Source organism: Toxorhynchites rutilus, chromosome 1 (genome assembly GCF_029784135.1).
Source record: "Toxorhynchites rutilus septentrionalis strain SRP chromosome 1, ASM2978413v1, whole genome shotgun sequence".
Lineage (NCBI taxonomy): Eukaryota > Metazoa > Arthropoda > Insecta > Diptera > Culicidae > Toxorhynchites > Toxorhynchites rutilus.
The window spans coordinates 455,493-470,804 of NC_073744.1; the positions used below are offsets into that span (position 1 = coordinate 455,493).

The following is a 15,312-nucleotide window of genomic DNA, read 5'->3' on the forward strand; positions in this document are numbered from 1 at the left end:
ACTCCAGAAATATATTTTTTCAACCTCATTCAGTTTTAATAGTCATTTAATTCAGCCACCTCATTAATTCTGGGTTTGTCAGACGGTATGTGCGAGTATAGGAGGGTTAAAAACAGCTTGCCGTGTACTTTAGGCAAAATTCAATTAAAATTGCGCGTTTAAGGGAGAACTTCGGTCTGGAAAATCGAAAAAATCTAATTTTTGCTTTTTGCATTTTTGGAAAGCTTGTGCCCTCAGAAATGTTGTCCTGAAAGGATTTCTGGATATTTCATTTCGTTGGAAAGTTACAGCCAAAAGTATGATGTCACCTCAAGGGATGTAGTATTGCTGTACGTTTTTCTCGATACCATGTTTTTTCAACTGGTTGTATCGATATCTCAGGATCTACTCGACCGATTTGGCTGAAATTTTTTATCAACATGTAAAAATGGATTATCCAAAGCGTTACATAGTCTTTTTTTATATCTCATTTTTCCGATTTTTATGAGCTTCTTAACACCGATTTTCATGCAAAATAACTCATTTTTAACAAAAATGGCCGCCATTTTGGCAATTTTTCGAATTTCCAATACCCCTATGTAACGCTTTAGGTATTGTCCTAATGTTTCAAAATATTAATTGGAATTCATTCTACGACACCTCGTTGCTTTATAACCGATACCACCAGCAAGGTACCAATTTTCAGACAGCATCTACGCATCCAGCTGCCAACAGCATTATAATCGTTATTCACGCATAATATTCATTATTCACCTTAAACAATAACCGAAATACCCGAACACTTGACTTTATTCGTAACATTCGAGAAGAATCCAAGAAAATTCATTATTTTCCGACCTTCCAGACAGGGGTCCCCCTTAATTTTTGAAATCATAACAATTGCATAAACCTACTTGTGGATTTTTCCTTTCGAAAATCCCTGGCCAAAACGGAGCGACCTAAGCTTAGTTCATAATATCACCGCTAGGGAGCACAGTGGTCAGAAAAAATCAAAATACACAAAAGTTTTCTCCTCAGCAATGCTTCCAAAAGCACTGTACCTTATACAATGTTGATCTCATGATTCGTGGCCATAACGGGGTGACGATAGCTTAGTTCAAAAACTCACTATATGGGGAGCGCTGATTTACATTAGGGTGCCAATGATAATGGTCATCTCGAATTTCAAAAAGTTACCACATAAAAAATGTTCACCACCTCGAAAAAACACCCTATGCCGAATTTCAGCTCAATCGGACTTAAGGGAGAGTGGCGCGAAGCGGTCAAAGTTTGATTTTATTGAAAATCGAAAAATCACCTAAGCTAAAGGAAATCGCGGTTTTCGAAATTTTTCTGATGTCAAATGTCTTAAAACTACATGAAACGTCGAGATGTAGTGTCATCTCGAAGAAACATTTTTGTCAAATATCGGTATTCTGGGAGTTCGGAGTACGAAACGAAAAGTATGGTTTGGGGTGTCAATAAAAATAGTTATCTCGATTTTTCATTCGGAATTTGTTACGAAATGTTGATTTGCGCGATAATATACCCTATGCAAAATATTATCTCATTGTGACTTCATTTATTGGTGTCACAAACGTTAAAATTTGATTTTTTTGAAAAACGAAAAATAACCGAAATTCGAGGTTTTAAAAAAAAATGGATGCCAAATGTCTGAAAATTGCATTACTCATCGAGATTTACAGTTATATCGTTTTTTTTTTTAAAGTTTTTTTGACGCTTGGACGTTTTTTTTTCGCCTGAAAAATCGATTTTCGACAGAAAAATTTTTTTTTTGAGATAACTTTGCGCCACTCTCTCTTAAGTCCGATTGAGCTGAAATTCGGCATAGGGTGTTTTTTCGAGGTGGTGAACATTTTGTGTAGGGTAACTTTTCGAAATTTTCGTCTCGTCGTCGAATGTTTCCCATATATTAATTGGCACCCTAATGTACATGTTTTGAAAAACTTAAGAAAAAAATTAAGAGAAATTTGTACGAAATATTTTATATTTTTACATAAAAATACACTTCCGTAAAAATACAAATCAGTAATTTAGGTCAATTTCTTTACAGTTGACTGTGATAGAAAAGAAAAAGAAAGGAAAATAGGAGAAAAAATATTTTTATTTACTGATAAAATGAATATAACAATCAACAAAGATTACTCCAAAAGCTTCAAAACCTCCACCCTCCCCAATTTAATGTCTATCATTTGAATCGGTTCAGTAGTTCAAAAGTAATGAATGAAAACAAGGGAACATGTTTTGAGTTGACAACTTTTAATATTAAATTCAATTTCTGAGTATGATGTTTGTAACGGTTATTTTTTTTTTTCCTTATGAGCTATTCTTTGATTCTTTAACATCTTTGTAAATATCATTCGAAATTAAAATTTGACATCTAATAATGAAATCTGTGATTTTAGGTAGCTGCCACCATATGTAAAGAAAATCGGAGATTTTCAGGACAGCTACCGGCTGATGTGGCGTGGAATTGCTCTGTACTTCTAATCAATTGGTCTCTTTTTCAGAAGTATTACTAAAGTGGATGCATAAGACTATAAAAGCTGTGGTCGGTTGGACACGTCGTGAGGATGTCGGACGACAATCCAGTTAAAAACATACTTTTCAGTAACTCTTCCGTTACTAGGAACCGAGAAACACAACATGCACGATGGCTCGACCAGATCAAAAGTGACTTACAAGTGATGAGACGCCTAGGACCTCGGCGGCAATCAGCCCAGAACCGAGTTGAATGAAGACGAATTTTTGATACAACAAGAATCACCCTAGGTCTAGCCGGTTAGGTGAGTAAGATGTCGCGACATAAGTTTAGTGGTTCATTCACTGGAAGTGATTGCAGTATTGCTAAACTGCACCTCTGTCAGGGTCTGGCTTTGCAAACCGTTTTATTTTACCTCGAAAAATAAATTGAATATTATTTAGGCAGGGCCACGCGTGCTATTTCCTTATTTCCTTCGCTTCTGTTCAACTAACAATTCTTTTCTTCCACAATACCTTAGATGTAGTGCCACCCGGGTTGTCAATGAGACTATTTGTATTGTATTCTTCTTTAGTCTAAGCAAACTAATAATTGTATATAAATATTAGACACGTCGCGTCTCGATGAAGTTTTATCTTGAAAAGTACTGTATTTATATTACACTTTGTGGAACCAAGTGTCCAGTTATTCTACTAACCACCTCATCAATATACACATTCGTTCGAAGAAGAACACACCGTTGTACGCATAAGCTAATCTAAACACGTTCTGTCAATTAATTTTTATCGATTATATTTTGAATCATGCCACAGTCACCCATATAGGCAGTTAAACCTGGGCGCCGTTGATTTGGCGAAGCAGGTAATAGGCATCGGTCATAAAAATAAACCGTAAATAGAAATAGTTTTTTTTTCCTGCCGCCAAAAATTGAAATACCACCACTGTGGTTTTGATTTCATTCTGATATGAAGCATTTGCAAAAAATTCCTACATGGAGCCGTCAAAAATGACAGACAATGTTAAGAAACAACCCATCCCATTTTGAGAATACCGAACAACGGGGAAGGAAGCGTTCGTAGAAGTAAACAACAAAACAATCGAAAGGTATATTGGAATATTGATTGAATATTACGCAATTCTTTGCCACAAAAGGATCAGATGTAGAATGTCAGACTAGTAGGTGGTCACTGATATAAATATCGATACGTTTTCGTACTAGTAGATCACACAAATTCGTACGTTTTCATATGTTTAAATTTGATTCGGAAAAAATGATTAAACAACGCTCGTCAGATCTTCGCCGACGAGACGCGACAGCCAGCGTTGTAACAGCCTTTTAATTTATGGTCTATTTCCCCGTATTTTAAAGATGTTGTACATTCGTCAGATGTCCTAACTCCGACAGCATGGCGATATACTCACACTACGTATACCACAAAGCGCAACTGTGTGAGACTAATAAATAATACTAGAACTCATTCGCGATAGCTAGGCGCGTAGAGAAGAATGATCTGCTTTCTTCCTTGTTCTTCTTTGAAGCTAAGTCCGTCAGCAACAGAAGGGAAAATCAACTCATACAAAAAAAGAAGCTATCTTGCTCATGTCAGATTGTTTGTGCCAGCATACTCTTGTTTGTGGATTCCGATATTGCGATGGGAAAAATAGACGCTGTCATCATTAAAGGAATTTTTCTCGCCCACTGGGCACTGGTTTTAAGAATGTATGATTTTTTTCTCTATTTTTTAATGAATGAAGAAAATAAAAAAAGTCTTGAAGGGAAACCCATCTTCTTTCCGACAACAAGGAAGCTGAGACAGCAGCGTAAAAAATGAAGCAGTAGTCTGATTTATTATATTTACTCCATTTTCGGTCCAATATCTTGGCTCCATCTTTCACTGTGTATCCCGTTTTTTACGCTAAACGAATTTGTATGATCACCCAATGTAGAGTTGTTTTCGTTGAAAGTTAGCAACATTCTTGTTTGTCATCCCGTGGTTGCAGTTCGGAACAGAAGAAAGCGGAATTGTTTGTTTGTTGAACTTTTGCTATCAACTACGCAAAGCTCTTTTGGACGTTACGATTCTCAAACAGCAAAGATAAAGAAATAGGAAACATGTCGACATGGTTGGATACAGAGATGTTTTCTGAGTGTAGATTGTAAATAGTCACAGATTGTCGAACGATGAATAGTTTCTATTTGCTCACGCACAAAATGATTTTAAATCGGTGTATACGAACCTTTTCATCAAGGCTCGGTCGACATCGTTCGAATAGCAATACGCTCGATACCAACAGACTTTCCATTGCTTTTAGTCGACGCAAAATCTAGTGAAGAATTATATTTTCCGAATAGATAAAAAAAAGCAATAAATTTTTGTGGTACTTTTTTGTCTCGAAGCTTGTTGTGGATAAAAAAAGAACATGAAGAAACTTATTGGCATTGCGTCAAGAAAACTGTGCGCCACAGCTCACTCGTTTTCAACTCTGCAATAGTGGCGATGACCACACATGTTTGTTATGTCAGAATTTTTCGTTCAGATTATTTCCGGAAAAAAACACCATCACATGTAGTGAATTCTTGGATGAATACCCCTAACAGATTTTAGTTTCCACTTGTAACACTTATTTGTTCAATAAGTTTGAACTACATGCATTTAAAGGTTATTTGAAATGAGAACAGAGAATAGTGTTTTTTTTTCGTTTTGAATCAACGTTATGTTCGAAGTTTTAAATGTTCAAATAATAAAAAACAAAAATGATTTATACACAGTAGTATATTTGTTGAGCCCATCGGAAAAGTATTTTACTCAGACTGTGCCAACATGTCTTGTTGGAATCTAGAGACATATCGTCGCTCGCTCTATTCATCCGGTTTGAATACTGCGCTCGGCATACTGTCGTTATGAATACTCGTTCCCGCCGAGGATAGATAAACTTTTTTCCTCCAGCTCTATTTACGATTATTCCAAATGTATACTCATTTTTATTCCGTTAGCTCGCTACACAAAAGAAACCTTCTAGAAAAAGCAGGAGGCAACACAGTGAGAGGAAAACATTCACAGATTTAGCTCTTCCCCGAATTTTGCTAGCTTTTCAATACAATTTGAATGGCGGAAAGCAAAATCTTTCCCCAACTGTGGAGAAAATTATTCTTTAAGGATGGGATAAGATTCGAGTCAGTAGTTTCGTTTCCTTGTTGAATAGTTGGAGATTTCAACTCACAGAATAGACTTTCCTATTAGGGAGAAAAACGAAACACAAAGTCAGATGGGGTAATTCATAGCTCTTTTTAATAAACCAGAACTAATTTTTGCTCATTACGGCAAAATATAGTTGCCGGAATAGCCTTTCCACCGCAAACATTTGCGTGCTCCTTCGCTCAAGTCTGTTGCCAGGAAAATACCACAGAATTCTATATTCATGAAGCAACCAGCGCCATAAGCAATAAAACATCAATAGAGAAAATATACTCAGCATTTGCTTTTACACCATTAATGTCTGCTCAAGTTTCCCCCCGAAAACTGATGTTGTAATGGGAGAAACTTGACTGTCGCCGGTGCATTGCTGCTGCTTTCGACGGCGGTGGCAAAATCTCTGCTTTGCTCTATCGGAAGAAAATAAGTTCAACAGGTGGCGAAATTTCGAGGAGTTAATTTTTCATTTCCTTCTTCGGTCCAGTTCCTATCGTTTCCTTATTACGGTGTGTTGTGTGCAATATGTAGGGGCCATGAACAAGCGAGCGCCATGCTCACACCGGTGCACTTTTCGTCCTTTTGCTCATAGAGGATGGAGAAAATCGTCCCCTTTGGCTCATGACTGGATTTTCCTTTTCACCCGTGGCGAGGTATGTGTGAGAAGAACAATTTGTAATTTAATTTCCTATTCTCGTGACTGTGGTGTGCTCCGGATACACGAAGATCCTTTTTAATTTCTGGCTCAATATAGCGTGTGATTCGCTCATACTGCTGTTGCTCTACGTGTGATTATTTATGACCGTTCCTCGCCGGTTGGTGGAAACCTGAGATCTTCTGCGTTACTTGAGATATGGGTGGAAATTTTCCAGATGATATTTTGTGGTCGTTTGCACTCAGCTGGCAGTTGTTCGCGATAATTTAAGGTTCATGGTAAACTCAAGCATTTTATGGCACGTGCTATTCCTTTGTGTTCATATACAATGTGTGCACAGCTAATAAGAAAAAAAAAACTAGAAGAAAATTACTCATGCAACTAATAAATGTATGTTCGGATAATTTTTTATCCATAGGCATCAAAATATATGGATAAAGGAATACGGAAAACGGATTTATGTATGTCATATATAAAATCGAAAAATACTGAGCCGATCAAGGCGAGAATTTGTATACAGTGACTCAAATTCAGTGACTCGAATTTGTACCCCATTATGCAGATTTTTGTCACTGCTTTTGAAAGTCAAGAACAAGCTTTCGAAACAATCTATTAAGTTAGTTATACAGACATTCCTTGCCAAACCGATATGGTGGTTCTCAGATTTCCATGAAAAATGGTAGTTTTGTTTCTTATCGCAAAATATTGCACCCGTTTTTTCATTTTTCATTAGGGTGCTTATTTTCATATAGGGGTGGTCCGAAAAATCTTTTTTTTTAAACTGACTTTTTTAATAATACAATTCATAACTTTTGAACTTCTTGGCTAATTGAGAGAATCACCATATTAATATGAAGCCAATGAGCAAGTCTACTGTGTAAAAATATAACACCTGGATTTTGTTTTCGTGATCATTGCTTGTATTTGTTGACTACGCCTTTGATTTCTATATTTCTATATCACTCTACGAAAAATGTTACGAAATATTAAGAGTTTTCAAATGTGTAGAAACAAGGGTGATGTAGATGGTGGAGTGGGTTAGAAAGATGGCTGCACTTCCATAGAAATTCTGCGGGCTTTATTCCCAAATACACTTCACGAAGGAAACAAAATGAAGTGTATTCACGAGAACAACGGTACGGTGTCAGCGTCTGGATACGAAATTAGTTTTCACTAAAACTTACCATCTTCATATATAAAGAGAGAGTTTTTCCCACGTACGTATAACTCATCATCACGGGAGAACGGCTGATCAGATCTACGTCGTCCATATATTTTGTGAGTTTGTCTTGACCCAAATTATAATGATAGAGTACTTTGGAAAATATTTTAGATGATTGGAAAAATTCGAAAAAATTGACTATGCATATCTTTATATATAGGAAGGATATTTGAAATAAAAAGGGAAAATTGGAAAATAAGAGGTACGCATTTGTATGTTTCGCTGTGAAAATCATCATTTAGATCAATTCGACAGATCTGAACATACAAACTCTCTTGAAGTATATTCGTTATTTTTACCAACCAAAATATTCTCTAGAAATACATTATATGGCAGAACAATGTTTGCCGGGTCAGCTAGTCATAATATAAATTTGTCCTAAGATTATTTTGCAACATGAAAAAAACAAAGTTTTCCTATCTCATTGAACACTAATTTGATACGGATAAATTAATTTTCATTCATTCAAGAATCAGACCCATTATTTCAGTGATACCAAGGAGGTATTATCACAGCCTACAGTGTCAGTGTTTGTGGAGTGAAATATAGTCTGCAAACAAACATTATTTCACCTAAAAAGCTACCACTCCCGATTACTTACAATACCATAGATATTCATTAAAAATAAAACAGCTTTATGATCTCATGTGTATTTTGCCTTAAAATATCACGAATTCGTATGTATTTTCAACATTTCTCGTTTCTTCATCATGTTCAATGTAATCAGTGACGATATTTTTTGTTGTTTACCGATCCACATATACTTCGTCTACCACTCCACCCTATTATGTGTTACACTGATATTCATTAATAATTTTCAATTAGACAGTTGAACAATTGAGCTTCTGGCAAGAAAGCTAATTATTGTTTTGAAACCCGATTGAAGGTTATGAGTACATATAACAAACGATCTTTTTCAGGGTCACCATTTGGAGTTTCAAAGGAGTCAAAATAACAGATTTCTGAACAATGAAAAAATTACATAAAAACAATTGTTCTGAACAATCACAGTCCTACGTCAAACTTACGTTCGTGTCCCTAGGCTCAGACCCTTCTGCTTTTTTTATGGTTTACTCGGTTAAAAATAGTGGGCGCGAATTTGTTTTCTATTTTCTCTTGAAAGCTGAGTTTTTCACATAACATATGAGGGGCTTACAATGAAAGGGGTGTAAGTGATTTGATCGATTTCTCTACATCGACTCTCTCTTTTGTCCATAACTTCGCAGCAAATACATTCCCAACTGTTTTTCACAATGTGGAAGGTAGATTCTATAGCAAACTTAAATTGGAACGTTTTTGCAGTTGAGTTATTAACTAAATAAAAAGTTGATGAAGAGAAATCGATCAAGTCACTTACACCCCTTGCATTCTAAGCCCCTCATATCCAAAAATCAGAGGGGCATTATTTTCGTTTTTGTCTTATGATTTTTCAAGTTAACCGATGATAGAAAAAATCATTTTTCCCTATGCTAATTTTCAAATTGAAACTAATGAGTTAGTATTTTTTGTTAGTTAGTATTTTTTCGAGCTAGTCTTCTTTGAAAAAAATATTACCCTTGCGAAAAAATTAGACTTTAAAATAATTATTACGAAAACTAAATCCAATTGTGTATGATATTTAAGGGGGGACCCCGGTCCGGAAAGTCGCAAAAATTCAATTTTCGTTTTTTGCATTTTTGGTAAGCTTATGCCCTCAGAAATGCTGATTTGGCTGATATTTTTTTTCAGCATGTAAAAATGAATTATCTAAAGCGTAACATAGCCGTTTTTTGATATCTCATTTTTTCGGTTTATGAGCTTCTAAACAGCGATTTTTCATGAAAAATAACAATTGTTTAACAAAAATGGCCGCCATTTTGGCAATTTTTCGAATTTTCAAAAACCCCTATGTAACATTTTAGGTATTGTCCTAAAGTTTCTAAATATTCATTGGAATTCGTTCTGCGGCACTCCGTTGCTTCAGAATTTTTTCAACCAATGGTCCAGAAATGTGCTAGTCTTCTTAAAAAATATTACGCTTGCGAAAAAAACGTATTTTGTTTTCATGATTATTAATTTTATTTGCTTTTTATAGTTTACATGGTTTCGAGACCAGTGGCGCTATATTTTTTAATATTTTTTCTTGAAAGCTTAGGTTTTTTTTACATAATAAACCAAAAAATCAGAGATTTGTGTTTTTTTTCTATTTCAAGTTATGATTTTTCAAAGTTAACATGTTGTCAGTCTTCGTTCAATATTCCTATATTGAACTTTTTATAGTTTACATGGTTTCGAGACCAATGGCGCTATATTTTTTACTATTTTTTCTTGAAAGCTTAGGTTTTTTTTACATAATAAACCAAAAAATCAGAGATTTGTGTTTTTTTTTCTATTTCAAGTTATGATTTTTCAAAGTTAACATGTTGTCAGTCTTCGTTCAATATTCCTATGCGACTAAACAAAATCTACGCGACTAGAATGATTTTTTTTCGAAGAAGTGTGATATTTATTCGAAGAAGACTAGCTGATTCTTCAATTTGATATATCAATTATCTGAATCGGTCAATTTGTTCAAGTGTTATGAATTTTTGAAAAAAGTCATTTCTGGAACAAAAGGGAAAAATATGTTTCAGACCATCGTTTCACTTTGGAGAGTCATAAAGCTAAAACGAAAATGAATACATCTCTAATTTTTGGATATGTTGTATAAAACATCCTACGCTTTCAAGAAAAAATATAAAAAATATAGCGTCCTTGGTACCGAGACCATGTAAACTATCAAAAACAAATACAATCAATAATTACGAAAAGAAAATCCAGTTTTTTCAAATACAATATTTTTCATAAAAGAATAATGGTATGGACTGGATGTACATATACATCAATTTACAGGTTCTACCTTCAGCTTTTGGAGTTTTTACTATCATATTGTAAAATCGAACAGATTCTGAATCAGTGAAGATGCCGCTATTTTACATAAACCTCGGACAAGTCAAGAACATGTTTTTCGACAAAATGACGGTCATTTAAAGAAAGCTGTCCCAAACTTTTTTTACGTTCCTCGATAGGATGTTTTATTGGTTCATGTAATAGAGAGATGCATACAGATTGTATTCATATAAATTCGACATAAGTCGGTTCGGTTCAACTTAAGATATCGTGTACGCCATTTTGATTTTTTTTTCGAGAAAAACGCGTTTGAAGTTAATTGTTATGGCCGTACTAGCTTAGATACCGCAAAACTAAAATGGCTATATGTGTCAAGTCACTGAAAAGACGATGAAATTTTTGAACTGCTCAAGCAAGACCGACAAGCTAACTGTCACAAGATAGGCAATCCTCAGAATCAACGATGTGACAGTTTGAATACATTTGAAACAGACTGGATACGCAAAAAAACTTAATGTTTGGGTGCCACATGAATTAACACGCAAATGAAGTTGATGAACCGAAATCAACAAAACACTACTAATATGCAACAAAATCGATCCATTTATGAAGTAAAATGTCATGGTCTCAATGGAAAATGGGAAAAATATAGGAATCTCGATTTAAAAAGATTACGGAGTGAGCGCGGCTAACCACAAACATCTTCAAAGCCTAGGTTGACGCCAAATAAGGTGATGTGTGTATGATATGTATGGTGTGGTATGGATTGAAAGGGAGTCGTCAATTATGAGGTGTTATCACATGACCTAAGTTTAAAGTTGTTTAAACTCAAAAAGCTCTTATAAACTTTTTAAAAGAAATTTAAAAAAAAATTTAAAGTGGAAACAACATGTACAAACAATAAAAAATAAAATAACTCCTACAATTTTTGCATTAAAGAAAGCTAGAAACTGTCTTAATGTTCAATGTTTTTGGAATGATTATTTGCATTGAAGGAGGCTAGAAACTATCTTAATGTTCAATGTTTTTGATCAACTTTTATGAATAAACTGAATAAAGCGTTCTGCAAAACAAAACAGTTAAAATGGTTAAAAAACTTCAAATGTTGACGCCAACAATAAACTTATGTTCTGAAAATTTGCTTCCATAAAACAAGCAACATAAATATTACATAAAGTTCTTTTGTTAATTTTTAAAATAAAGGATATTTATATTGAATGCAATATTCCACTCGTACAGGCACATACTATTCATTATTTTGATACTAGGAATAGGGAGAATTATGTAGTAGAAAGAGCTCGAATTGAGCTCGCAACTAGAAATATATTTTTTACTGGAATTATAAAAGCTAATGCATTACCTCCTGAATTAAAACAAGAAACAAACACTGTAAAATTTAAGAAGAATCTGCGTAGGTTAGTTTATAGTGAAAATAATTAACATCAAAATAGCTTTAAGATATTTAATAATTGTATAGTTAGTAGTGAGGTGCTTGCTCACTAGAAGAATTCACCAGCTGATTGGCTGGCTACAGTTTTATATAAACTTCACAGCCAAAATTGTAAATAAAGGGAAAAAAATATGATTTAGAACTAGATAGATAATACGGCGTGATTAAGAAAATAGACCAAAATTGATCAACAGAAAAGGCGTTGTCTTCCACCAGGGCAACGTCTTTGATTCAAGCGTCAAAAATTGTGGAAGCTTGGTTGATGAATTACGATACATTTATCGTAAATCCCGGATTTTGTATCGTTTGACTACTATTTGTTTCGATCTCTGTAGAACACTCATGATGGAAAAATATTGGCCAAGAAAAGAAATGTCGAAAATCACTTGAAAAAGTTTTTCGTTGATAGACTACAGAATAAACCATCACGAATGATATTATGTTATTAGGCGAAAGGTTATATATAATAGTATTCGCTGAAATATACACAATTGAAATTGATGTTCAGTAAAGTGAAAAACCATTCGGAAATTGAACAAAAAACTACGTATGATTTTTAAATGACCTTGAAAGCAAATAGATTTTAAACATGTGTATAGCAAATTATTGCAATGGTTTTCAACACCAATTTATCTCTATTATCCAAAAAATATAACAATAATTGTGTAAATGTTTCGTTTTATGTGAACATTTTGTAATTCATCTTATAATTATCCTCTGACACTATTTCCGCAGTAGCCACTAAAAAAACATCGCACGGTTTGTTATTTGATTCACATTTCCTCAGAACAACTCGGCAAAATTGACGGATATCCGACCGTCATTGTTTACCAAACACCCGCAAACACAAACTTCCTGTTCCCATTGACAGGGGCTCCCCGGAGCGGAGAGCATACCATTTGACAAGCTCTGTCTTTTCCGGGATGACCGGTTGTAAATCATATTTTACATATTTGATCACTATTTGAACTACATAAATTAACATATGCCATCATTTCTCTGTTTTCCGCACATTCTGTCCGTTTCATTGCAGCCGTTTACCGATTATGCTCTCGTGCTACGAAAAGGGACCGATGGTACGACTAATTTCGATTGTTCCCATCCCCACCAGGACGAACGAGGACACCGTTGCTAAAAATTGCCTCATGTTTACTGAAATGTTTTCTCTGAGCACTTCCACATACTATGCTACCCGATTTGACTCTGCTGGAATATAAATGAGTGTATGTTACGTAATATTTGAACGTTGCTGTTGTCCAAACGATGAACTGTTGATATGAATGCTCGGAGGAAACAAATATGAGGAGAGAAGGTAGCGAAAGCTAATTGAAATAGCATTCGTAGCGTGCAAGACAAACTGTCATAATAAAATCATAAATCAGCTGAACTTTTTTGCCTCCTCGTCGTTGTAAGTTATTTGGTCCAGATTCCAGAGATGACCCCGATGGATTTCCAATTATTATCGGATTCGGAACCTTGCACTTCGGATGCTGATCAGGAATAGTGAGTAAGTGAAAATGCATTATAAAATGTTCTAAATCTTCTGTCCTTTGCTGGGTAGTGAACTAAATCGCAATGTGCAGCAGTTGCAGCGATGTGTCCACGGTCTCACTAAATTCATTTATCGTTTTAGTGCACCAATTGCCGTACCAGTGTAAATGCGTGTGTGCAGGCGCAATGGACCGAAAACTGTCGAGTTCGTACGCCTAAAATTATGCAGCGTTGGTCCATGCATACACTCTACACCAAAGGAGATAAATTAAAATGCCATAGAGTCTATGTTCGTTCCGGCCGAACCCATTTGTATCCTCACGAAGGATGGCTGCCAGGGGTACGTATGAAAATGTGTTTCGAAAGGAAAATTCGTACATTTAGTCCCTCACTCTTCTCCCAGATACCTTCTCATCAGAGAAATGGAATGTGCCCAGACGTACAGAGCTACACCCTACCAGAAATTCCATGCATGTATGTCTATCTGAAACAAAGGGAAGCACGCAGAGTAGGCAAGCGCCACCTTCATATATTTAAAATAATAAAGTCGAGTTCGAGCGTGTTTATTAAATATACATTAATCCATTTTTGCATAATAATTCATCTATCGCCATGGCGTAGACTCCGAGATCCTAGTCGTAGTCGCTGCTGTTTTACAGAATCGAATTGTATATCACTGACTGGGTGTCCATTAAACAGTATCCTATTTTGGAAATTTTTACATAATCTCTTACATGATATTGCACAAAGCAGGATTTACTACTCTATCTCAGTGGGTTTTTTTTCATAAATAAAACGTTTTTCTGATTCCATAATGTTAGGGTTAAACGTTAGGGATATTATGAATTCATTTATCAAATCTGAGTATATAAATATCTATTGTGTTATATATTCGAATGGGCAATAAGAGTTTGAATGATTGTATTCTTACTACCAGGTGTTAGCCCTCATGATGTCATGTAATCGTTGAAACATGCAACAAAAATTAATAGGTAAGTATGATGTTTTTCTAAACTTTAGTTTCAATAATCATTGGATGGAGTTGTATTCGAATATCAGACATATCATGTTTAGGTTGCTGAGACTATATTCCTGATTTCTGGTTGCGACTAGATGAAGTTGGTGAATCAGAATTGGGATTAACAGGTTAATAACAAAGTTATATACATTTTATAGGCGAAATCGTTTGCCAGTTATACTTCAAAAATGACTTGCTTTGCGTTTGATTTTCTAAAATTGATTGTTTATCGAATGGTAGCGTCTTGTTTATGCGATAGTTAATACACCAAATTTGTATATAAAGTGAAGTGATTCCGTACGTCCTGTGGGTTCCAACCAGCATTTTGGGGTATTCCAAAACCATTTGTTGTGATGACTCTCATTATGTTGAAAAAAATATAATGAACTCCAAAATATATATTACTTGTATTTAATCTTGAATCAGTAGCTTCTTCACGGAAGCATGGGGGAATTCTAGGATGAAAATTAGACGAAATATCTGTAAGAGAGGTATGTAAAGTTCTGGGAATTGTATTCGCCTAAGCATTATACAAGAGCACTTAGATAAAATAGTTTAGGCCACGGTCGATATAAAGTGAAAAGGACTCGATGGAATTTTTCGAGAACGATTTTGTTTATAGTAACGTGTTGTAGTTGATATTATTTAGGATCTTGTCAAAGGACAGCATGAAGAAATTAAATTAATAAATTTTTCATAATAATTTCGAGTCAAGATATTGCACCACTGAACCTGGTCGGATAAGCAATCACTTGTGAAACCCGAATTGAGTTATAAAAAACGATGTGATTTCGAAGTCCGGAATTAGTGGTCGATGTATTTATGTTTTTGAGTACTATTATAGTAGTTCAAAATACCGATTTGAGGGTCATGATGAAGGATCACAATCGATTCGAGGGATTACAGGCGGCTGCATTTTACTCGAAAAGTGTCAG

The 15,312-nt window shown here is 35.0% G+C and overlaps 1 long non-coding RNA gene across 1 annotated transcript; it reads left to right on the plus strand.

The window, feature by feature from the left end:
* The first annotated feature begins 2,341 nt into the window (after window positions 1-2,341).
* LOC129762555 (uncharacterized) lies at window positions 2,342-13,934 on the plus strand. Its single transcript, XR_008740663.1, has 4 exons — window positions 2,342-2,786; window positions 12,902-13,375; window positions 13,502-13,699; window positions 13,763-13,934. It is a non-coding gene; the product is annotated as an uncharacterized LOC129762555 (long non-coding RNA).
* The last annotated feature ends 1,378 nt before the right edge of the window (window positions 13,935-15,312 follow it).